The sequence below is a fragment of the Pan troglodytes genome, chromosome 12 (genome assembly GCF_028858775.2).
Source record: "Pan troglodytes isolate AG18354 chromosome 12, NHGRI_mPanTro3-v2.0_pri, whole genome shotgun sequence".
NCBI classification, from domain to species: domain Eukaryota; kingdom Metazoa; phylum Chordata; class Mammalia; order Primates; family Hominidae; genus Pan; species Pan troglodytes.
In genome coordinates, this window is record NC_072410.2 from 95856432 (window position 1) to 95883186 (window position 26755).

Consider the following 26755-nt stretch of genomic DNA (forward strand, 5'->3'; position numbering starts at 1 on the left):
TATTTTCCTTGTAACTCTTTCTTCTTCATTCTTTTCCCTCCTTGTTTTTAAGTCTTTCACTTTTCTCCTTTCTCTTCTACCCTTGTTCCTCTTTCCACTTCCCTCCTCCCTCCTCATCGGGTCATAATGGAGAACATTCTGGGCCTCCACAGCCTCATAGCTCTGTCATTTCTCACAGGAGCCTGCCTTGTACTTATCTGTCCACGGGTCTCTCTCCTTTGCTCCGCGGTGAGTCCTCTGAGCAGAAACCATGTCTTTCAACCCCTAAGAACCTTTTCATGACACTGTCTCACAGTACTCACCTGGTCAGTACCTACTTGATATTACTAAAATTTCTTTTATTGTTTTGTTATCCAGGGAAAGCATAATAGTAACACAAACCCATACATTTATTTGTAAAATCAGCCATCCATATATTTAAGTGGAAATTTGTTATTAGCATCTTAAAATTTTTGTGAAGTCATTTTTTAAGAACCAACAACTGAGAATTGGTAGAAAGATAAGTAGTTTGAAAACAATATTTTTTCTTCCTTACTGCAGTTGTAAAATATTGAGAACTATATTCAGAATTGAAATGGAAACCTTAATAATGATAATGTGGAAAAAATGAAATGTTTTATGGTAAAATATTAGAGCTAATTTGTATTTCAAATTTGTATTATCCACTAAAGTGGTTAAAAGAATCTGCCAAAAAAAAATCTATGAGATGTCAGTCACATTAAAAGTGCATGTAGTTGGGCTGGGCACAGTAGCTCACGCCTGTAATCCCAGCACTTTGGGAGGCCAAGGCAGGTGGATCATCTGAGGTCGGGAGTTCGAGACCAGCCTGACCAACATGGAGAAACCCCGTCTCTACTAAAAATACAAAATTAGCTGGGTGTGGTGGCACATGCCTGTAATCCCAGCTACTCGGGAGGCTGAGGCAGGAGAATCGCTTGAACCCGGGAGGAGGAGTTTGCAGTGAGCCGAGATCACACCACTGCACTGCACTCCAGCCTGGGTGACAACAGCGAAACTCCATCTCAAAAAAAAAAAAAAAAAAAAGAAAGAAAGAAGGAAAGAAAGAAGAAAAAAGTGCATGTAGTTGGACCCTAATCCTGCCTCTCTTGCTTTGGCCAACTTGTCATCAAGTCATTGATTTTTCTCATTCATCTTGTCCCTTCCATTCTCACCGACATCATCCTTGTCCAGGTTGTTGCCATTTTGTGACTGGATAGTATTCCTGCCTCTGGTCCCTATTCTTTCAACTTTTCCTGCTACTCATTGCAAGACAAACTTTCCAAAAACACTGCTTTAGTTATCCCCTTCCCCTAAGCACCAGTGGCTCTCTATATCTCTATTCTGTAGGATCAAGACCAAACATCTGTAGGATCAATTCCACTTCCTTTTTCCCCAAACCCTTTCTCTGATGTCTCCAACCCCAAGCCCCTCACTTCAGTCAGACTGTTGTTCTTCCTCCTGCCAGTCTCCCTAATACTGAATCCCTTCCTGCCTTGGCTTGTACTGGAATGCTCTCCTCCTTTCAAGGCCAAGCTCATGTCCCACCATTTCTGTGAGCACTAGCTGACAGAATCAGGATTCCAAAGTGCTGTGACAGGCTATGGGAAGAAGCTAAACCACTCCAAATAAACACATATTAGGTTCTGCATTTGTATCTTAAAAAACAAATGGAAGATATTTGGCAGAAGACATAAGGTTTGCAAAACTGTGTGCAAAAGACATAAGGATTTTACACTGGCATGTACTCTCTCCAGTGTCAACTCCCCTGGAAAGTTTTTCCTGACTCCCAGCCTGTTCCTCTGGGCTGGGTTAGCCTAGCCTTCTGGGTACTTCTGTAATACTGTATGGAGATACTTCTAACACAGAAGTATGTCTATTTCTTCCACGTCACTAGGAGCTTCCCAAGGGCTGGGATTTTTTTCAGCTCTATTGTATGGCATGGTGTCCAGCACATAGAATGTTCTCAGATATTAGCAGAACTGAACTGAGGCTCAGAGAGCTTAGGTAACATGCTCAAGGTAACACAGCCAGTGAGAACAGAACTGATTTGAAACTAGATATCTGGTTATAAAGTCCTTCTTCTAGAATGAGGAAAGTGATAATATTCCTCCCCTCTGGGCTTGTCAGATGACACCTGTAATACTGACTTCAGTTCTGTGCAGCAAACTTTTAGAATAACATTCACAAGCAGGCCTGTTTAAAGAGAAAGACCATGACAGTGAGTGGAGTGGATATGCTCCAATCTCGGTCAGCCGAGGACCTGGTGGAGAAACTAAGGGGTTAGCTTAGAGACAGAAGAAAAACTCAGCGTGACATGAGAACTGCCTTTAATGACTTAAGGGCCCAGAGGAAGAGTAGGGATTACACTTATTTTCTGTGACCACAGTGTTTGTAAAACTGTGACCAAAGTGTTGAAGATACAGAAAAACAGATGTTGACCCACTGAAGACAAACATTCTCAGTACTGCTTCAGTTAAAGCAGTTAACTGACAGCTTTAACATGGTTAAAGGCAGCATGTCTACCCCAGGAAAGGGTGAGGTCCCACCATGGCAGGTCTTCAAGCTGATGACACCCTGTGGGCATGCCCTATCGGGGTCAAGAACCAGACTGAAGGCTGGACTAGCTGAGATTTTATGTTTAGATGACTTCTTAAGGTCCCTTCTAATAGATGCAACAATTCTATTATTCTGTCTTCGTTGACCTCTCTAGCCTTCAGCAATTCCTTACTCCTCTACATTTAGTGAATATTGAGTTTACATAATTCACTTGCGGATTAAGCATATATGTACCCTGCTACACAACATTTAAGTTACCAAACTATCCTTTCTACCAGGGATTCCCAACCCCCAGGCTGCGGACTAGTACGGGTCCGTGGCATGTTAGGAACCAGACTGCACAGCAACAGCGAGCATTCCCGCCTGAGCTCCACCTCCTGTCAGATCAGTGGCGGCACCAGATCCTCACAGAAGCGCAAACCCTATTGTGAACTGTGCATTTGAGGAATCTAGGCTGCGTGTTCTGTATGAGGATCTAACTCAGGGCTGTCCAATCTTTGGGCTTCCCTGGGTCACACGGGAAGAAGAATTGTCTTGGGCCACACATAACATACGCTAACACAAAGGACAGCTCATGAGCTAAAAAAAAAAAATCACAAAAAAACTCCATGTTTTAAGAAAGTTTACAAATTTATGTTGGGCCACATTCAAAGCTGTCCTGGGCTGCATGCGACCCATGGGCTGCAGATTGGACAAGCTTGATCTAAGTAATGCCTGATGATCTGAGGTGGAAATTTCATTCTGAAACCAACCCCCACCCTCTACCCCATCCATGGAAAAACTGTCTTCCACAAAACCTTGGTGCCAAAAAGGTTGGGGACTGCCAATTTCTACTATTGCCATTTAATTTTTTTTTCAAATATCTTCCCAAAAAGATAAGTGCCTTGAAGTCAGGGATCACATATCATGTATTTTACAACTTTGGTCTCCAGATATCTACACTAGTTCAAAATAGAATAAAAATATTTTAAATGCTTACTTCACAACTTGACTTTAATTTCTCTGCTAATGGGCTTCTTTTCTCTCTTGAAGATCCCCTGGAAAGTGAGAGCCGTTTCTTCACTAGATACTTTCCCTCCAGGTATTTTTCTGTTCCTCAGGTGAAGGGTTTATTTTTATTTATTTATTTATTTATTTTGGGATGGAGTCTCGCTCTGTCGCCCAGGTTGGAATGCAGAGGTGTGATCTTGGCCCACTGCAAGCTCTGCCTCCCAGGTTCACGCCATTCTCAGGTTCACGCCATTCTCCTGCCTCAGCCTCCTGAGTAGCTGGGACTACAGGCGCCCACCACGGCGCCCGGCTAATTTTTTGTATTTTTAGTAGAGACGGGGTTTCACTGTGGTCTCGATCTCCTGACCTCATGATCTGCCCGCCTCAGCCTCCCAAAATGCTGGCATTACAGGCGTAAACCACCGCGCCTGGCCCTGGTGAAGGGTTTAACAAGGAAACCTTGTAGGGTTAGTCTCTGCTAGTTAAGAAAACTCCTGTTGGCTGGGTGAGATGGCTCACACCTGTAATCCCAGCACTTTGGGAGATGAGGCAGGAATATCGCTTGAGCCCAGGAATTCAAGACCAGTGTGGGCAACATAGTGAGGCCTTCATCTCTACTAAAAATAAAAAAGATTAGTGGGGCAAGGTGGTGCACACCTGTATTCCCAGTTATTCGGGAGGCTGAGTGGGGAGGATCAAGCTGGAGCCCGGGAGATCCAGGCTGCAGTGAGCTATGATCTCACCACTGTACTCCAGCCCGGGCAACAGAGTAAGACCTTGTTTCAAAAATAAATAAAATAAAATAAAATAAAATTCCTATCTTCTAATGTCTCACCTGTTTCTATGGGTACCCAAGAACAAACCCCAGAGGCAGGAGCTCCTCCTTTTGGACTCACACCAGGTTCCAAGATGGCCAAATAGATTGATGAGGATAACAAGGAATAGAGGCAATAGGCAGGTATGAATGGGCCAAGCAAGCTGAAGACATACTTCCCTCTGCTATCTTTCCACTGTCTTCTGTGGCCGGAATATCAGTAGTCCCCAAAGAGAAAAGGCCCATTAGTATCTTGTGGCGAGCTTTTCCAAAACACACACACACACACACACACACACACACACACACACACACACCTCTCTTAGAAAGACCCTCAGGTATTTGAAAAAGTCCCCATTCTGATTTGGCCTCCAACCTACTTGAGAACTGTTCTTAACTTTTAACTCCATCATAAAGGAAGAGCTATCCCTTTCTCCTCCATTTATTTTTTCTTTTATTTATTTAGGCCAGTATAAACTCATAGATGATTATTTTATTCAAAGGGTTATAATACATTATTATCATTTATTTTGATGTTCATAGTGTCCCAGTATTGGTGGCCACAGTGGGAGCCCCTTACAGCTGGCTCTTGAGTCTTGTTGACACATCCCATCATTCTTTGGTAAGTTCCTTACTTTCTAGAAGAATAATTTGTTTCAGGATCAACTTGCAGTTTCCCTGCCTCGGTCTTGAAGCAAGGCATTTCTCTGAGGATTCTGAGTTCTTTTAGGGGAGAGTGGAAACTACTTTTGAAGATTTAAACAACCTATTAATATCTAGGACAAAATAGGACTGCAGCAAAACCAGGAAAGAATAGAGTCCCCTCTGTGATTATGACTAATAAGCAGGGGCTGGCAAATTATGAGCTAGAGCCTCCCTTTTGGTCAAGATGTTTTACTGGAACACAACCACACCCATTCATTTACCTAGTGTCTATAGCTGCTTTCACTTTACAACAGCAGAGTAGAGTAGTTTTGACTTGAGACAATATGGCCAGCAAAGCATACAATATTTACTATCTGGCCCTTACAAAAAATGTCTGCCAGCTTGGGCAACATAGTGAGATTCCATCTTGAACAACAACAACAACAAAATTAGCTGGGCATGGTGGCTTGTGCCTGTAGTCCTAGGTACTCGGGAGGCTGAGGCGGGAAGATCACTTGAGCCCAAGAGTTCAAGGTTGCAGTGAGCCATGATCCTGCTGCTGCACTCCAGCCTGGGTGATAGACAGAGTAAGACATCACTCTTCTCTTAAAACAAAAAAAAAAAAAAGAAGAAGAAGAAAGGAAAATGTCTGCCAATCCCTGCTAATGAGTTAATAAGTATCTACATGTTATAGACAGGATTACCTATCAGGAGAAATAGAGTGATTTGGAGATATTGTAAATAAAACTACAATGTCTTCCTAGATGTCACAGAGCAGGACTTACTTAAAATTTATCAGTGCAAAATAAGCTACAAACTTGGCAAACTGTAACGATGTCATGATGTAGAAGCTGATTGTAATGGCAATTATAAAAAGGGGATGGCTTATTATGGAATCTAGAGAAAAAGATGGTTAGAAAGGAAAACTATGTTAGTGCAACTGTAACACTGTCCAATGGACCACTCTGCTTAGCTGGAATTGGTATTCTGGTCACTAGGATGAATGATGTCTCCTCTGGTAGAGAGAGGAGAATTAATCAAGCTTGAACCATGGTGTGGATAACACATCATTTCTTAACTTCCAACTGTATTTGCTCTGATTTCATGCTTATAAATCAAGCTCTGATTACCTTTCTGATTTTCAAGCCACCATGATACAGGGAAGAAGTATATTTATTAAATTGACTTTCTGGTACAAATGTGCCTAAGCAAATAAATGTAAGTCAGTTTTCTCACGGCTTGGTGACCTCAAGAAAAGCTGATAATTAAGTTATCAGATCAAAAGACCTGAGAGGCTAGATCCTGAATTGTGTCAGTTTCCTCAGAACATGGCACACAGTAAAACAGTCAAGACAGCCAGATTATTATCATGTTTCTTTCAAAGTAGGCAAATGCAAAAGTATGCTGAAATGTTGGACAGCTCCCACACACAAAGATTAGGGCTCAAGTCAAATTCTGGGGTATTCTGGTAGCATTCCTTAATGTCAGTCTTCTCAATTAGTCTCTGTCTGGGGGGAGAGCGCCATCTCCTACTCAAGGAAGCATGGTTCTCAAGACATCCATCATGAGTTCTTGCTTTCCTGCCAGGCATGAACTTTTGGACACAATCAATGGTCATCACCAAGTAGGGCCTACAGTAGTAGGATAAAGAACCAGAACTGTCCTATTTCCTAAATCCAGCAAAAATCGAGTTGGTAAGGCTGAGAAGGGGGCAGATGACTCCTCAGCTGGTCTTCAACCTGGCAATCTCATGGGGAGGGAGTCACATCCATACCAAGAGTTTAGTCACCACCTGAAGTGTTAGGGACATCAGGCAGGAGCTACACATCCTCCTGACCTCCCCAGAACTTTCCCTCAATAGGAAGTTTTTCTATCCCTGGAACAACTTCTTTCTGTGACCTGGAGAAGGACTTAGCTCTAAGTAGAGAAACTGGTGTAATATGGTGGGGGACTCTGTAATTTTGACACCAAACAGCCTGAAGTGACTGATGATAGAACAGATGGTTAAGAAAGGAGCTTTAACAAACCAGTTTCTGGTTTTATTTTAATAATGTCCTAATTTTTTTTATTTTTTTGAGATGAGTTCCACTCTTGTCGCCCAGGCTGGAGTACGGTGGCGCAATCTCGGCTCACTGCAATCTCCACCTCCTGGGTTCAAGCAACTCTCCTGCCTCAGCCTCCCGAGTAGCTGGGATTACAGGTGTGTACCACCACTCCCGGCTAAGTTTTTGTATTTTTAGTAGAGATGGGGTTTCATCATGTTGGCCAGGCTAGTCTCAAACTCCTGACCTCAGGTGATCTGCCCGCCTTGGCTTCCAAAGTGCTGGGATTACAGGGGTGAGCCACCGTGCCTGGCTAATAACGTCCTAATATTTTACCTCATCAGGGTCTTCCAGTTAAAACATGCATGGTATTTCCAGAGAAAGGAAAAGTAGGAGCTATACAATCCCTATGACTAAACTGAAACTAGGGAAAGTAGCAGAATATAAAAAGGGCATGGAAGTACAACATGTGCAATAGGAAATAAAACAGAACCCTGGATTTCTCAGGAGAGAAGCAACACATTATACAGAATCAACACTCCATGTAGGAAACAGAAGGGTTTCAAATCATCTTCTCACTTCTGGCCTACACAGTCTTCACAAGGATATCAATGAGTAAGATGCAATTGATCCTATTTGATTCTAGTTTTATGGAATGTATACCACATTTCATGATTGCAGTGGTGTGTGTTAAAACTATAACATGAATTCAAGGGCAGGGATGAGGCAGTATCTTACATTTGTCATTTTTAAATTCCAAAGCATGGCTGAAGTAGGTGCTTCATGTTTGCTGAGTGACCTGTCTTCTCCTCCCCTCAAATATCCATTCCAAACTCTTAGTATAGGTCAGGATTTAAAAAAAAAAAAAATCATCTGGGCCGGGTGCAGTGGTTCACGCCTGTAATCCCAGCACTTTGGGAGGCTGAGGTGGGTGGATCACCTGAGGTCGGGAGTTCAAGACCAGCCTGATCAATGTGGAGAAACCCCATCTCTACTAAAATTACAAAATTAGCCAGGCGTGGTGGTGCATGCCTGTAAACCCAGCTACTTGGGAGGCTGAGGCAGGAGAATCGCTTGAACCAGGGAGGTGGAGGTTGCAGTGAGATGAGATCGTACCACTGCACTCCAGCCTGGGCAACAAGAGTGAAACTCCATCTCAAAAAAAAAAAAAATTATCTGGTAACATTAGTCAGTGAGAATGAGTACTACGCTTCTCCTAAAATGTGACTTTAAAATTACATTTTTGTCAAAAGGTATTGCTATAGCACTTAGATATAAATATAATAAATATGAACATACCTCTTTTATTCTTCTCCCTTAGTTATGGAGTAGTAACAGTTTCTGATTTTCCAAAATCATGAGATTAAAAAATTATACACATTCAATCTCTCTTAGGAATCTGGCACAAAGTATATGAGTGTGTGGTGGTGGTGGTGAAGGGCAGGGATTTCCACGTGTGGCCTAAGGAGGTCAAGGTGCAAAGTCTAGCATGATTTACGCAAGTTATTTCAATAAGAGAAGGAGAAGAGGAATGCCCGATGCTTTTAGTGGAATAGAGAGAACACAGACAGTTGTTACCCATTTACATCTGGCCCAATTTGGAGTCTGAGAATCTGATCTACAAATGCAAGACAGGATGGGTGCCTAGAAGTTGCCAAGGCCTTCCAGAGAGACCATTTAGGCAATCTCATGATTACAGGATTCTGAAGGGATGGAAATAGAAAGGAGATAAACTGTGTGAAAATAGTCCAATTTCTTTTATTTATGTGGGGCTCTATAAAATGAATGTGGAATTCTATTGTTTAGAAAAAGAGTAGGGGCTACCTCGGGGCAGGCAGACACAGCTGATAGAACTGGAGTAGGGATTTGAGAAAGCAAGCGGCAGTGGCCCACAGACCATTTGTAGCCAATCGTCACCAACAAAGTCCTCTTCTCCCTATCACCACCACCAAACTGTTTCTTTTGTGGTGAGGCTATAGGCAGTATTGGTCCAGCCACCACTATCACTTCCTTCCTGCTATTGTCTTTCCACTAGGACCAGACATACCAACTGACCACAGGCTGTACCTCAGTGGCAGACCCGACCTCCCCTGGGACTGATTGACTAAGCTTCCCTACAATCTGTTTGGATCTCTTTTTTTTTGGGATGGAGTCTCACTCTGTCGCCCAGGCTGGAGTGCAGTGGCACCAACTCGGCTCACTGCAAGCTCTGCCTCCCCGGTTCACACCATTCTCCTGCCTCAGCCTCCAGAGCAGCTGGGACTACAGGCGCCCGCCACCACGCCTGGCTAATTTTTTTGTATTTTTAGTAGAGACGGGGTTTCACCATGATAGCCAGGATGGTCTCAATCTGCAGACCTTGTGATCCGCCCGCCTCGGCCTCCCAAAGTGCTGGGATTACAGGCATGAGACTGCCCGGCCGTGGATCTCTTAAGTTCAGTAAGTACGTGGTGCGCACCCACTGAGTGTCAGGGAAATGCTGGGCACTGGTGACAGGCAGAATAGCCTGAAGGCCTTGCCATTCAGGAGCTCACAGCTGAACAGTGGAGGGAGACACATGCAACCATAACATGATATACTAGGGCTATAACAGCAGTTGATTCTTCCCTGTAATTATTTAAGCAATTACTCTCTTGGTAATTACTCTAATTGTTATTAAATTCAAAAAATTATAAAAATAGTATGTAGATTTAAAAAACACAGAGGTGCATAAAATTTAAAAGTTTCCTGTTACCAGGTATGTATATTCCTCAGACCTTTCTATATACATATTCAAACTATATATACCTATTTGTACAGTCATTTAAGAAAAACTGAATCAAAATAGAAATATTGTGAGTTTTTTTTTCTCCTCTAAAAATATGGTTAGTTTTCCATCCCTCATTCTCTTTGATGGTTGCATGGTATTCTTTGGTATCTGGGAAGGATTCATTCCTCTGCAAAGGTTCAGGAAAAGTTTTGGGCAAGAAGTGATGTGTAACCTGGTTTTGAAGGAAGAGTGGGAGTTCACTTAGTGGAAGCAAACCCAAAAGATGATGCTTCTGATGCATGCGTAGGAAGGACTGAGTGGAAAGCGGCTCAGGGAGCGGGGAGAGCACGGGGCGCATAGGAGGGGGTGTGGAAATACACAGCTTCCTTGGGAACCATCAGGAGTCCAGGGGAGCTACACTGTTCTTCAAACTTTGGTCTGCATCAAAATCACTTGGGAATTTTTTGTTTGTTTTCAAGACAGTCTTGCTTTGTCGCCCAGGCTGGAGGGCAATGGTTCAGGCTCACTGCAGCCTCACACTCCTGGGCTCCAGCGTTCCTCCCACCTCAGCTCCCCAAGTAGCTGGGACTTCAGGCACGCACCACTGTACCCAGATAATTTTAAGATTTTTTGTAGAGACAGAGTCTCACTATGTTGTCTAGGCTTGTCTTGAGCTCCTGGCCTCAAGTAATCGTCCTACCTCGGCCTCTCAAAGTGCTAGGATTACAGGCCTGAGCTACCACACACAGCTGGAAATTTCTTAAAACTGCAGCTTCTCCATCTCCTAACTCAATATTCTGATTCAACAGGTCAGTGACCCCAAAGTCTTTTCTCCTAACCACCACACTAGGCTGCCCCTCCTTATGTGATAGTGAGTATTCACACCATCCTTCATAAGACAAGCAAGGCAAATGAAGTCCGGAGAGTCTCCTGGCAGCAGAGTGGAGCATCCTGACATCCTTAGATTGTGCTGTCACTTAGCCATCTCATTTTTAGTTTTGTAGCACCCTCCTCTACACCAGCTCTTCACTTTGTAGTTTTATATCACCTTTCATCTGGGAAGTTCAAAGTATTCCCAACTCTGACCTGATGATTGGGCGATGGGAACAGCAATAACCTCATTTTACAGAAGGATACATAGAGGCACTGGGGAACCGACTTTCCTACCCTGATGAGTCACACCACAGCTCAGAACAGAATTCAAGCCTGCCTTTCATTCAGTTTCTGCTGTTATTGTCCTTTCCCTTGCATTGCACGGACTCCGGATCACTTTCTTATTAATCGAGGCAGTGTATGGAAAGCATCCTGCACAGCACCCAGCTCATGCAGAGACGAGTCATTTCTTTCCCTGACCACAACTAAACAGGGACTGCCTAGGGCTTTGGATCCTAGCGGGTGTTTCTGGATGTTCTGCAAAACAGCCATCAGAAATTCTACACAGCCTTTTCTTCTTCGAGTGCCAAGAAAAACTTCAGAATGCCATCACACAGTGAAAGGTGAAATGGTGGCATTCCAAGGCTTGGCTTCTTTATCAATGTGGGATACATTGGTGCTGGAATTACATGGCTATTATGAAAAAGCTGAGGTGGTGATGCTGTCTACCTGTAGGGCAGCAAGAATGAATAATAAACTGGGACTTCACTACACACAGAGGTGCTGAGCTGGAGCACAACTCTTCTCTAGGTCCAAGGGGATACAAAGAGAGAAGCAGGAGAGTTTTTCTGCCAAGGAGTGTCAGGGGCCACTTTTGGCTTTGGGTAAAGGTTTTCAAGCCAAGATCAACTCCACATACCTCAAGGAGGAAACCCCCTCTAGGGAAGAGGTTCCCAAAATTTAGGGTACACATAGGTGACTGGCCTATTACTAATGCAGATTCCTTGGGCCACCCTCAGAGAGGGACAGTTGTGGGCTGGGGCTTCAGAGTCTGCATTTTTCGCTGGCTTTCCTGGTGAGTCAGCAGCAGGACTACACTTGAGAACCCCGCTCTAGAGAACACACACACGATTTCCCCATTTACCAGCACTGTTCTTGTCACTGTTAATCAGTCAGTGGACTGACTATTAAGCTGAGTCAGGGCAAAGCATGAGTTTTACATTTCAGTTTTCCCTCATCTCCAGAAACTTCAGTCTCCTTTCTGGTTGGATTCCAGAATGTTGTGATGAGATAAAACAACTTGCGGAACAAATATAAAGAAATTTGCTGAAAAATTTCAATGATGAGTTGCAGCTATTAATGACCACTTAGCTAATTGGTTTCTTCTGCCAACATTTTTAAAAGCAGCTAAATGTATGCAGTGTTCTTGATGCTCTGATATACAAGTTGAAAAAAAACAAGCTAGAGACTAGGACAGATATTACCTCACACCATCACAGAATAATGAGATGCTGGAATGTCCTTGTATTTAAAAACTGTCAGGGAGGAGCCTCCCCTTCTACCAGGTCAGGATGCTGGTCCCATGAAGACAATGGTATCACTTTGCTGTGGCTGCTCACAGTGGGCCAAGGGACACACCATGTAGCAATGGCTCTGGCAGTTAGAACCTGGCCTCCAGCAGGCCCGCCTGCTTAGGAGCTAGTGTTGTCTAGAGAGGTGGCCCCAGGAGAATGGGTTCTTTTTGTGTCCCCTACCTTGAACTTCATGCTTTAAACTAGAGCAAGTATTCAACAAACTTCTTTTTAAAGTGAAATTCATTAATTGGAGTCTCAGACCTTTGTGTTATGAAAAGAAGAGCTGAAGCAGAATTAAGCCATTAATTATCTGGCAAGTTTCCAAGGCATGCACCATAATTTCTCATAGTGTTACACAAGCATGTAGGAGGTGGCTGCTTGCTGACACCTTTGTCTAATGCCTTGTCCTAGAAATGAGTCTGGGTGGTTAGGAACACAAACATTTCTGTCCTAATAAGATTCTTCTCTGATCCCTTTATTGATTGTCAGATCTCTTTTTGAAATTCTCCAACTTTACATTCAACCCCTAGAAACTTTTTCTTTCTTTCTTTTTTTTTTTTTTTGAGATGGAGTTTTGCTCTTGTTGCCCAGGCTGGAGTGCAATGGCGCGATCTCGGCTCACTGCAACCTCCGCCTCCCAGGTTCAAGCAATTCTCCTGTCTCAGCCTCCCGAGTAGCTGGGATTACAGGTGCCTGCCACCATGCCCAGCTATTTTTTTGTATTTTTAGTAGAAACAGGGTCTCACTATGTTGGCCAGGCTGGTCTTGAACTCCTGACCTCAGGTGATCCACCTGCCTCAGCCTCCCAAAGTGCTGGGATTACAAGCGTGAGCCACCACGCCCAGCCAGACTTTTCAAAACAGGCATAAATATTTTCTAGTGGATAATTTTAATGCTGAGAGTTAATTCTCTTCCTCAGTCCCAACTCTACCTCTTTGAACTCAGCATGTCTTTCATCTGTAAATATGAAAATAAACATTAATAATTAATGCTTTTTCATCCTCTTCAAGGAGGAAATTTTTTATTTTTTTATTCCCACATTACACTGATACACAAGGAGGAAATTTTATTTACTTCTGAGGAAGAAATCATTTTTTCCAGAGCTAGAGAGATAGGCAGGAGCAGAATGGGAACTCGACTTTTGATGGTCTTGATGTGAAGCCAAACCGCTTCAAGTAATTCCGTCTGACTTCAAGGGTAGCTATTACCGGGGCACTCCCTCCTGAGTTCTTACCTCTAGGTGGAAACTCTTTCACACAGTGGCTCCTCAGCTTCCCACTCTCCCTCCAAACAACACTCCACAAGCACCATTTCCATCTTCCATAGCATCTCCCACAGCCCTCTCACTCTCCATTCAAACAAGCATGCCCCATTACCTCTAATCCCCACACCATGTTTACTGCTGTGATTCATCCTCTGGATCTTCTCCAGTGGCCGGTGTCTCCACAGGCACCAGTGCTATGATTGATGGCTGCACGGAATGCCCTTACTGGCCCAAACCAAAGGCCCATCCAGCTTAGTCTGCCTGAGAAGGACCAAAGGTGAGTGCTGTAGAAGACCCTCCCCCACGCTCTCACCTCGAAAACTTATAGGGAGAACCTCATCTTGCCTAGCTCACATTCATACCCCCATCTTTCTGTTGCAGCTGACGTAGCTTTCCATGTTTTCTGCCTGAGAGAACCTGTGCAGGTAATACATTCCATGGATACCACTTCTGTATAAAGAAGTGTTTCCTTTGATACTGCTTTTCTCAAGATTCAGGGAGTAGCATCTAATTTGAACATACCCATACCATTTAGGCTTACAGACTACGGTAGATTCTCAAAGATGTCCGTGTCCTAATCCCTGGAACATATAAATATGTCATCTTAAATGGCAAAAGGGACTTTGCAGATGTGATTAAGGTTTCTGTGATGGGAAGATTATCCTGGATTATCTGAGTGGGCCCAGTGTAATCACCAGGGTCCTTATAAGGGGAAGCAGAAGGGTCAGTCAGAGAACAGTGATGATGGAAGCAGAGTGATGCGGTGCCAGGAGCCAGCGAATGTGGGCAGCCTTTAGAGGATGGAGGAGGCAAAGACGTGGATTTTCTCCTGGAGGCTCCAGAAGAAACACAGCCTTGCCAACACCTTGATTTTGGCACACTGGATTAGTTTCCTGTGCCTACCGTGACAAATGACCACAAACTGAGTGGCTGAAAACAACAAAGGTCATTCTCTCACTGGTCTGGAGGCCAGAAGTCCAGCATCACAGCATCGGTAGGGCTGCCCTCCCTCTGAAGGCTCTTGGGGGAATCTGCTCCCTGCCTCTCTTCTAGCTTCTGGTGGCTTCGGGTCACTCCAATCTCTGCTTCTGTGGCCACACTGTCTCTTCTCTCTCAAAACCCCTCTGTCCTCCTGCTTATAAAGATACATATGATTGCATTTAGGGCCCACCCAGATAATCCAGGATAAACTTCTCTCTCAAGATCCTTAACTTAATTAACACTTATTGCCATATAAGGTAATACCTATTCTTTTGTCCTATAAAGGAATATTTACCAGTTCTGGGGGATTAGAACTCTCACAGTAATTTGTTAGGCAGCAGTAAGAAATGAATACCTGGCTGATTAGGTCTCCTCTCACTGGGACTTCCTAGGCTGCTCTCTCATTCTCCAGGGGTTGCTCTGAGTTATGGTGGTTGCCCTGTGGCCATGGCAGTATGGTACAGCACTGGTCTGGGCCACACCTGAGCAAGTGGGGAGGGTCTCCAGGGCCTGCTTCTGCCATATTACTGCTATAGGAATAGCTTCACCCACTCAGATCTATGCTGCCAGAATGCTCTCTGGCTAAGTCTTTGCACATGGAGAAATGAGATGTACAGAACAGAATTTGGAATGAGAATATTGTGAATTATCTCAGGAGCTGGGAAGATGGCCCAGGTGGGATTCTGCCTGACTTGAGGAAAGGCCAACATCCTTCCCCAAAAGGGAAGAAGAGTTTCAACAGCACATGTCTTAACAATCTCTCTCAGGGCCGAAGCACCATCTACCTAAACGGTAGTAAGCAAATGATATTGAGGCTAAAGAAAAAGGAAGAATTCAGGACCTAGGGATGTCCCTTCTACTCCTTCCCAAATGCTGCAGTAAACTCAGGCAGTTCAGCCAATGATCTTGGGCACTTAGACACCTGTGGGTAAGTTTAGCTAAGGCAGAGTTTCATTTTGATCTTAAACAAGTCATTGCCCCTATGTTTCAGCTCTCCACTGACACAGTGAAAGCATCTCCCAGGGGTGAGTTCAAAACAGTTCCCTGACATGTCTTGGAAATAGTGCTACTGGGGACAAAATCAAAACTAATGTTACCTGGGGCAATGGGAAGTGCGTTCTGCATGTAATTTACACTGGAACTTGATATGACTACTGTAAAAACTATAAATGAATATGATTCTTAGTTAAAAGATTTATGTGCAACTGGAAGAAAATGGAGTAATATGTTCACCACAGTGAAAAGCAATGGTGGCAACGAGCTTTCTGTATGGAGGGGCTTAGGGTTGGTAATCTGGTGGGAAGAGGGAGCTAGAAGAAAGTCTTGACGCTGCATATGCAGAAGAAGGACACATTTGTATTTGGAGCATATGTTTCCTTGGGGCAGCTTTCAGGAAGAGGGCAGTGCTAAAGCCCACCCAAACCACCCCCTGGTGCCACTGCTGTCTGAGTGGTAGAATTAAAAGTAGTTCTAATTTTCTCACTTACTCTTTACTATCTTTTCCAATTTTTCTACAAATGAAAAATAGTTAGATTCCATGTTTAAAAAAAATAATATGTTAGTATGTGTGTAGAAAAAAGTTGGAATATTCAACAAAATAGTGGCAGTGATTCTCTTTGGGGGACAGAGTTATGGAGGACTTCTACTTTTTGCATTGTGCATTTCTGCAATGTTTTAATTCATAAATATTTAATTCTAAAAGCAATTTTGAATTATATTTGCCATCCAGCAAGGGGTTTTTGATTATGACTATACACTAAAGGCATTAAACACATAACACTCTTACAAGTTTCTCTGAAAATATGGGCAAGGTCGTAATGATTTTGAGAATAATATATAAATATATTTAAATTCATGGGAAAGCTAATGCATGGACACAAACATTATTAGGGTGAGGGTGAGACAAGTGATGCAAAAATTCTCGAGTGTTCTTCAGAGGAATAACTGTGGACTTGGCAGTCATCTGAGGAAGTTCTTTCCAAACCTCAAATCCCCAACAAGGGGAAGGGACGGGGTGAGGGGCAGCTGCTACCCAGGGACACCTGGAGTCAAAGGCTTCTCAGTTGTTTCTCTTTGCTTGCCTCGGGCCTTCAATGGGTATCTTGGGAAGCTTCTTAAGGAAGCTGATAGGCAGCCTCTTTGGAATTAGAAAAGGCTGTCAATTCCAGAAAACCAAGCTGAAAGGAATATATAAGATCTTTTAGCTAACAGCTCTGGGAGCTTTAAAACAACTAGTTATTTCCTAATGCCTCCCAAAGAGGTCATCTGCTCTAGGTGGCAAGCAACATAATTTCCACAGAACAGCTAGATACTGGGAGAACCATCTGAGTTCAAATGATGAATTTTAAAGATAAAGGTACAAATGGGATCTTCTTAAGTACCCTTGACAGGGCCTGCATTATCACTGAGTTCCCAATACCCTTCGAGAGGGCCTCGGAGGCATGAGTCCTCTTGTGTTATGACCTCCTAACACATCCTGGGACAGCCACGAGGCCAGAGCAGTGCCTTGCTGGGTCCTGAAAAATCCAGCCTTCTAGGCCAGGAGAAGTTCAATCAGAGGCTTGCATGTCTGAGAAGCCGCAGGGGAAGCAGAGCAGTACTTGGGGAGAGCTGCTAGGCAGGGTTGGGGGTGCTGCATGGAGAAAAGGAGTTCTGGAGCCTAAGCTTGGAACCCAGTGGGCTCCTGGAAGATCTAGTCATCCATACCTAGGAGAGTGGGAAATGCACCCTTGGGAAAGGCTCCACTACACATTTGATTTTTAATTTATGCAAGCACAGATTATGTGGTGGGTTCCGTCTCTGAATGTCTATCTCTGTCTCTGTCTTACTGGAAGCTTAACTCTGCCCAAGTGAGGCTTTATTGAACAGGATAGTGGTAGCGGTAGTGGGATCTTCCTCTCATGTCTTTCCATTTCCCTCTGACAGGAGCTGGGTTGGGCCTTCCTAGTTTTCAATGCTACTCCAAATCTTGAGAGTCTTTGAGTTTTGACTTTGAGAAGTCCAAAACATTGCTTTTGCTGGCACTCTTGTCCATTAGGGACAAATGTGAGGGCTTTTTCATTAGTTACTGTGGTCACTATGTACTCACTCCTAGGTACCATTTCATAGCATTAAGGATGGACAGCAACAAATATGCCTTAGAAATCCATTCATTCTCCAATTATTTGTCGAGCCCCACATACTGCTAGGTCTCACATGGTCCCTGCCTCATGAAGCTAGTTATCTAGTGAAATGGATAAACAGTAGTAAAATAATCATTCTACCTACTTATAGGCCAAGGGCTAATTATTCTCAGGTAGGCTGACTAGGGGGAAAGAGAAAAGAACAGTGGCAGGAGGCTGTGTTTACAGAGAGTCCATTTAATTCCACAGGCAACACAATGCACTTTTGCTCCTGCCCCACCTGGCTTGAGGCCTGTACTGCAAGCTGTTTGTTCCTTCCTGGTAGGGACTGGCAGGGAGCCATACTTCTGCTTAGGTCCTGGCTTTCATGAAATGGGACTACAAAATGTCCAGGCAAGGTAATGTCAGTGTAAGGCCCTGGAAAGAAAGCAGCCCTAGCTTTTCCGTTTCCACAGGTTGACTCCTGCACCTGACTTTCCACATATTCCCACCTTGTTAAGTCCCCTGCTATCAGCCCCTGTGGCTGCTTTGCATGGTGAGCTGTGTAAATGGCTTCAGTTGTGCAGCATGAAAGTAATGTGAATCCAGCAGGTGGAATAAAGACCACAACCCAGGGTGTCAGACAGGGTCAGAGTCAAAGTGAATGATCTAGGAGGACATGAGAAAGAGAGGGGTCAGAGGAGGAAAGGACTTTAGGCCAAGTTTCATAATAGGCAAGAGAGAGACAGGGCTGTTATATACAGTTTTGTACACTTTGTACACTGCACAAAGCACCTTGTGGAGGAGATGAGGGCTGGAACCCTCACAAAATGAGTAGAACCCAAGCTCCACTCACAAAACTGCATTCCTAGCAAGGGACTCTATCTGTCTGGAGGAAGAACCTTCACTCACAGAGGCCAGAGAGGCATGGCTCAGTAGGGATCTGCTCAGAGAGTTGGAAACCACCAGACTCACGCAACAGCACATCTAAGAGTTGACTGTCAAGCCTGGGAAGATGGGCCTCCTTGGATTTTGAACACTACTGGAGTGTAGGTGGAGGAGGGCTGCTGGCTGGGTGCCACTCTTTTGTGACAAGCTGAGACCACAGAAGCCACTGGCTGACACGTGGAGGCTCCTTAGAGGCCCAACACCTTTTCAAGGTAGGCTCCATGATCCAGCTCCATCTTCATTTCTCCTTCATCCATCTCAGCAATCCAGCCACACCCGGAAGGCACAGCTCGACTCCTGAGATTTCAAATATTCCTTTAAGAAATGTTAGTGGTTACACATGTCTGTGTTAGAAACGTAAACATTATACAAAGATGAACAAAAGTAAAAGAAGCCTCTGCCAAATTTTAATATGAAAATCTTCCTCTGTCAGTGGCCTCCTCACTGCTCATCCCTCATATTCTAAACCTGTTTTCCGTTCCCACTGGCCCCTGTAATTCCTCTGCCTCCTCATTCTGGCTGACAACCAGCGCCTGTCTTCGACTTGTGGCCCTTCCTCCACCTCCGGCCTTAGGGCCAGCTACTTCACTGCATCTTAAGTTTTGACTCCTCAGAAACCTTGCCCTGAACATGCCAAGCAACACCCAGTCCTGGTGCCCGTCCCCACTCACTGCTGCTTCTCTGGCCAGAGGACTTTAAAGACTCAGCCCATTATGAATTCATAGGTCCAATGCAGCATTCACAATAAGACCTTTATTCATCTCTCATATGCCCAGACTTATTTCTCACTGTGGGTAATTCAGACCTTCAAGAACTCAATTCCCCACCAACCCTCTCCCTCCCCCACCTCAGCAAGTGGCCTTGGCTCTATTTTACTAAAGAAAGAAAGGTCTTTTCTTAGGAGGAACCCCAGTAATCTATCCTGGACTTCACCCTAAAAGTCAGGGGTAGAAAGAGCTATGCCCTCTTCTCTTCAAAGTAACCTTTCCCTGGGATCCTAAAGATCATTCCTTTTTGCTTTATTTTTCTCTTGTCCGTGTACTATTTTCTTTGGATAACTCCTTTTCCCTTCTGCCATTAAACATGCTCAGACCTCCTTCTTATAAAAAATGATTCTTCGTCAATACCAAACTTTTACTCTAATTGAAAGTTGGTTAGATCACCATGAAGAACGTTGTATAAAAAGCTTATTAAAAAAATTGTACCCTTTGCACCTCTGTAATTCCACTTTATGAAATATACCATGAATAAATAATCCACAAAAGAAAAAAATGTCACTTGTACAGTAATGTTCAAATCAGAGATATTTACATTTGCAAAATACTCCAATTGCCCAACAACAGATTGAGTTTAAGCATACTGGTATCAATATGATGGGATACCACCAAAGGAATGAAATATTTGAAGTTACAAATATATGGATTATGTCAATATAGAGAAGTCTGCAGATGAAGCACATTTTAATACACAAAATATATTTTAAGAACCACATATACAATTTTATATGTTTGCTGATAAAGAATAGAATTATTTTACAAAAATAAAATATTTGATTCAATTGCTTCTTCTGGTTAGTACTTTCTTTCCCTCCCTGCTGCCATTCTCTGGTGACCAGCCATTGCTTCTATTTTTCCCTGTCAATTTTCCCCTTAAACCACTCCAGTGTTTTACTGAATGGATACCCTAAGCAATCATCATGACTGCCTTCTAGTTAAATCCTTAAATCTAGTTAAATCAGCAGCACTGAAACTCTCTTCCAGACATTTTCTCTTCCCTTGCTGCTGAATCATCCTAATTTCCCACCATCTTGTTCCTTTTTTCCTAACTATGGACAGTTCTCAAAGCTTATTACTTGGGGCTCTGGTCTTTGTACTCTGCATGCAAGACCTCTGGAGAGATTCCTTTGAGGGAAGCCAGCCCTCCTCTGTGCTGCTGACTCCCACTCTACAGCTCCATCCACAACCTGACCCTCAGCTTCCGGTTCTATGAGATCACTCCACTTGGATGTCCTGCAACCCACAGTCACATTGTTTTTAGCTCGCTGTGTCTAAAAAGCAACTCCTTTCCAAACTGTCTCTTCAAACTTCCTAATTTCTGGTTAATGTCACCAACATTCTCCAAACTCAAAACCAGCACACATCCTCAGTCTGGTAAGGCTGCCCTGCCTACAAACCCCACCACACCCCTTCCCACGGCCATTCCTTTGCTGATGCTGTACCTTGCCTCATGAAAAGCCCTCTCTGGTGTTCTGTCAACTCACAGCCTGCTCATCCTTGAGGCAAGGTCAGGTTCTGCTTCCTTTGTGAAGTCTTGTCTTTTTTTAATAGAGATTGGCCCTTACTCTGCCACCCAGGCTGGAGTGCAATGGCATGATCATAGTTCACTGCAGCCTCAAACTCCTGGGCTCAAGCCATCCTCCTGCCTTGGCTTCCCTAGTAGCTGGGACTATAGGTATATGCCACCATGCCCGGCTAATTTAAAAACAATTTTTGTAGATGGGGTCTCGCTATGTTGCTGAGGCTGGTCTTGAACTCCTGGCCTCAAGTGATCCTTCCCCCTTGGCCTCCCAAAGTGTTGGTATGACAGGCGTGAGCCATTGCACCTAGACTGAAGTCTTTTCTGATTACTCCAGTTCACAATGATTATTTTCCTCTCAGCATCCTTTTGGAATTTAGACTCTGTAGTACCAGTGACACCCAATGCACTGTTCTTTTCATTTCTTTTGCCTCTCTTCCTCAGCTGTCCTCTGATGAGTCTCCACATCAACCTGCACACCCAGCTCCAGTGTGTCTTCATCTCTGAAGTCTTTCTGGTTCTCACAGGCTCAGGGTGACTCTTCCTTCTGGCTTACCAAAGCACCCTTTCCCATAGCTGATAAGGTTCCATCCCCTCATGTTACAGTGACATATAGTTTTGTGTCCAACTCTTTTGCCAGAATATTAGCTGAATTCCTTAAGGGCTGACACTGTGTCTTATAGAATAAGGCACCAAAGATGTGTTTCTGACATGCAATATTGTCATATGCACTAATCATTCCATATATCCATCTTGTCTTCCACACACATTACAGCCTCCTCATGGACAAGGGTTGAGTCTCATTTCCTTTATATCCCATAGTGACTAACAATACAACACAGAGAAAGGGCTTGATGAAGAATACGTGCTGAGAGCATGCTTACATGTCTTGTGAAGATGATATGCAAATTTATATGAATAATCTGTAAACCTGGGAACTATACTTTTGGGGTAATAGAAGTCTTATCAAGTTGTCTCAAGACACTGTACCTTGCTATTTTGGGGCCAGCATAACACATCTCTGTACTTAGCAGTGATCCTGTCACTTAAGAGTGTTAATAGAATGCCTAAACTGAGAGCTTTCAGCTATGAGCTCTACGCATCTAAAATCAGAACAAATCAAGGACCAAATCAGAGTCCCAGGTAAGTGTCAATAACCTTCAGGGAAGCGGGTGGGGGTGCAGGGTGGCTGGCTGCCAAGAGTCTGGTGCTGCGGAAAGGCCTGGCTACACAGCACGCATTATGCCACTGGAGATAAGCCTGCGTGAAACACTCCTCACATGGGAAAGGTATCTAATTTCATCTAGTGGTCTAAGACCTGCCCCTTTCACATGGCAACACACACCTTAGACCCAACTATGATCTTGCTGACTCAGAAGCAGTTAAGATTTCATTTCTTACCAGTCAGAGAACACCATATAAATTACAAGGTGACCAGGACCACAATGCCCTCAAGATAAGATGACTGTTTGTCCCACAATCACTCTCTCTGAGTGGTGGAGTCTCTCCAGCCAGCCATACCCAAAGACTTGCTCACTAATAATTCCAGGCAGCAGGGAAGGCCTCCACCCCATCTGGGACAAGTATTTAGGTAGCCAGACCATTTGGAGGAAGAGGCAGATCCTACTTAGCAAACATTTATCACAGCACAGGTCGAGCTATGTGACAGGCCATATGTTCTTCAACTCGAAGTCCCGGATCCTCAGGAGGAGGCCAAAGTGCCCCTTTCTCAGTGCTCAGAGCTGGGCAGACTCCACCACTGGTTGAAGGCAGGTATCAGTCCACTGGACTGGGCCATCTAGGCAGTGTACAGTGTGTGTGTGTGGATGGGAAAGATGAGGCCAGAGGACAGCTGCCCGGCCAGGCCCTACCAACAGAGTCAGCAGCTCCATGGACCTGGTGTGGCACAGGGGGAGTGGCCTAGCCTATGTCTACATAGGGCTCTGCCCATCGGGTGGCCACAGGTGGGCACCCAACTCTCTCTATCCCTGGAAGGAAAAAGGGCCTCTGAGCTCATGGCTGAACGGAAGGTGACAAAGGGCAAAGGGAGGAAGGCAACTGTAGTGGGCCTGGGCAGAGTCTTTTGAAACAGACAATTCAGACAGGTGCACATCCACACCAAAAAATGAGCAAAACCCTCAAAAAAGGCCCCTGGAACACTGGAGAACTGGGAATACAGAGAATCTGAAAAGACACCTGGGAAAAGAAGGCCACCCAAAACAGAGCCCTGTGGTATACAAGGTTTTACTAAAACCTTCCGATACATGTAAATAGTAAAAGGAAGAGGCAAAGAAGACTCTAAAGATTACTCTACTACATGGAATCTAGAAGTCACTGGTTTTAAAATGTCATAATTAAGTTATAGTTGCTTAATGCAGAAAAGCTTAGAAAACACCAACAAGCACTAAGGAAAGCCATTCGTTTTTAATCCCATTACTCAATCACTTATGACTTGGCATATGCTCTTCTAGTATCTTTTTCATGTTTTTCTTTATAAATATGGTTTTTTCCTTGACATACTATTTTTCATCCTGCTTTTTTCATTGATATTAAAAGTTCTGGTATTAATATTCTTCTCCAAATGTTTTTAATGCCATGCAGTATTTTATTTGGGCGAGCCTGACCAATCCTCAGTTGCTGGCATTTTTGGTTGTTTTCAATGTTTGATATTACTAGTAATGTTGCATTAATAAATCTTTTACAATTATTTCTGTACACACCTCTGATTTTCTAAATATTGCTAGAATGGCACTTTCTGGTCTAAGGATATACATCCTTTTAAGCTTTTTTATATATAGTCAAGCTACAAGGCAGATTTGAAGCCATGCTTCTTGCTCAGTTATTTTAAATGTATCACACAAGTGGTATGTATCTCCTATATATAGGAAATAGTTTCAGGGAAAAAATCATTTTGCATGGAGTTAAAGCATTTTAGATAGGACAAGTCCTTATTTACTTGAGGCAAATGAAGCATCCAGAGCCTAAAACACTGACGTTATGCTAAAAAGTTGACTAACAACATCTGGTCAGTTTAGCAAAGCTGGTAGGGCATGGTGCTAGTGAGTGCAAGATCTAGGCTTATGCTAGTATTGGCCAGTCAACTCTATGCACAAGAAAAACCATCCGTGGCCACAGCATGCTTCACGAAACTTGGCTAACTGTCACACGAAATTGTACTCTTGGCCAAAGGGAAGACTGGGTGATGGAATGTGAATTACTCAGCATAACCCATCCTAACTCCTGGGTAAGCAACCCAAAGCACATGTCCAAATGATAGGTGTGTCATCTTTCTATAATAAACATGACATCTGGCTAGAAAATACAGCTGGCCAACTTACGACAAAATTAAAAGCTCAACAATCCTTAAGGATTTTATCAGAGTTTACCAGTAATTCCTACCAGAAGCAGTTAATAAGTCATTATGTGAAAGATGTGCTGTACCAGGCAGGTCTGACCTAGAACTTAGCTACACAGTGTGCCAGCATTTCAGCGTGGGTCCCTTTAAACTTCAAGCCCTCTTGACATTAACTAAGAGGCAGGAATTTTTCATGAAGGTCATATAGTCAGATGCCATTTTCATCAATAGCTGAAAATTAGCTTATTAGAATAATTATGATTATTTTAGCTGGTCAACAGATGGAGGGGACTATTCTCAAGAGGGGAGTGAAAAGACTAGGAAGAGTTGATGGGGTAGGTGGTCAGTTAAGTACCCTGGGCTGACCGGGAAGCAGCCACTTTGGAGGGTCCTGCCCTCACTTAAGAGCTTGATTTGGTGCAAACTGCCTGGGCCTGCTTGAAGCTGTCAAACCCTATTTGCCCCAGGCATGGGAGGCTCCAAGTAAAGGCAGCTGCTTCTTTTGTACCAAAATGTATTTACTGAACAACAATCACTACCCATTCTATTTGGTCTTCATTAAATGACTAAAGCATACATGCTTCTTATAACAAGTCAAATACAAAAACATATAAAGTAAAAGTTCCCCTTTGAGTCTCCTTTTCCCTTCCCCACACCCAAATCCCACCTCCCAGAGGTAAACATTATTGCGTTTCTCTTTTCAATCTTTAGATGTCTATACATGGGTATTTCCTTCCCTACTGAAATTTATCTAGGAATTTAAATTCACTTTTGCTCTTGCATCTGAACAGCTTGCCCTGGTTCTTTAATTACTCAGTAGTTTCTGCCTTGAGCCAGTCTGTAATTCTCTCCATCCAAAATGACCTCCCTTTACCTCTGCTCACTGGCAAGGTTTCCCTCTTAAGATGAATAGCTCCTTTCCCTTGCCCCCTGGATCTCACGGATGCAGAAGCTGATTTTAGCAAAGTCACCGATGAAATCTATGCCTCTACCAGTTGAGGAAGTCAATAAAGACCACATGTGTGTCCCTCACAAGCAAGAGCTCAGCAGCTTTTCTATTTCAAATGAAGACCACTCCCCAGACTGGCCTCCCTGCTGGAGAACTAGCCACCCCCACCACACACCCAAGCACACCACATCTGTGCCTCCTAAAGTCAAATGCTCCTGTCCTGCCAGTCTTTCAGGTTGGCTGAATACATGGAGCAAAGATACATTTCATATACTCTGGTTTTGGCAGTTGAAATAATAATGCAAGTGCCGGGTCTTCCCGGTACAAACCTTTTCTCTGTTCCTGTCAAATACCGAGAGGGGTGCTGAGAGATGGGGGCTACAAAACTGAGAGTCCAAGATGGACCTAAATCACGAAACAATTTTGAAACCATTATTTGCTATTTTATGCTTTAGTCAATATAAAATAATCATTGCTATTTCTTATGAAGGAAGCACTCTACATACTCCCTTTCATTTAATCTTCACAACAACCCTGTAAAACAGATAGTTATTATTCCAGGGTTATAAATGAGGAAACTGGCATTCAGAGGTAACATAACTCACCCAAGGCCACACAGCCAGGAGATGGCTGGATGGGGATCTGAACTCAAGCCTGCCTGCTTCCAGAGGCCAGGCTGCCTCCGCGCTTCCCAAGGAGAGGGTTTAGAAGTCTTTATGGCTCCCAGAAACTACAAAAGGTTCCATTCTGAGAGCTGGAAGATAAGCCCGCAGCTGCCCAATGTGCACGCTCCTCCTCTCAGCCCCATCTGCCTCTCCACCTTGCTTTCTGGAATGCGGCAGTCTCACAGATAAGAAGTAGAAAAGACTTCAAATACCCAACTTCACATTTGCTTTTCTGTTAGTTGATGCAAGTTAAAAAAAGAAAGACCTTCCTGAAGTCAGAATGTGTGATAAAAAAATATTATTTTTAAGGTGGCAAGAATAAATATTTATTTAGACAGTTTGACACAAAATTTTGCCTGGCTGTGCAACATCTCAGATGACAAAACAAGCCCTTGTCTACAGAGCTAATTACAGACTACTAAATTATTTTTATTAAAACCCTTTGGAACATTATGAGGGATGAGGCAATGTGGTGTTGAAGAATAACTCTAGTCTGGAAATCTGGAGATCTAATCCTGACTCAGCCACTAATAACCACCAACATTCATCTGCCTAGTGTACACAGTTTACAAAGTGTTTTTACATATGTTCTGCATGGGTTGGGTGACCTTAGATAAGTCATTTAACTCTTGGTGTCTTGTGTCAACTTTAGAAATGAGGGCATTAAACTATACCATCTGGGGTCACCTCCAGTGCTAACATCCTAAGCGAGGGAGACATGTGCCTTGGGACCTTTACAAATGTATCTGTAAGCAAATCAGGGCAGATGCATTCTGTTTTAAAAAACTATATTTTCTGTTCGGCTTCTGACAAATGTTACTCGGCTAAATTCAGGAATAGCTCATAAGACGTTTGCTGCCAGTTAGTTGGCTCAGTTTCTGGAGAGTACCACATTAAGACCTTGGGTTGGATTCTCATATGGGAACTTTCCTCCGTTCAATAGCCTCCTACTAT

At 43.6% G+C, this 26755-nt stretch overlaps 1 protein-coding gene and 1 long non-coding RNA gene across 3 annotated transcripts in view; one reads left to right on the forward strand and one right to left on the reverse strand.

The window, feature by feature from the left end:
• Positions 1 to 26755, reverse strand: part of MAPRE3 (microtubule associated protein RP/EB family member 3) — a 56219-nt gene that overhangs the window by 26683 nt on the left and 2781 nt on the right. The window lies entirely within an intron of this gene.
• Positions 165 to 15969, forward strand: LOC107973408 (uncharacterized). Its single transcript, XR_008546198.2, has 6 exons — positions 165 to 305; positions 3589 to 3637; positions 4904 to 4982; positions 13693 to 13784; positions 13889 to 13932; positions 15480 to 15969. It is a non-coding gene; the product is annotated as an uncharacterized LOC107973408 (long non-coding RNA).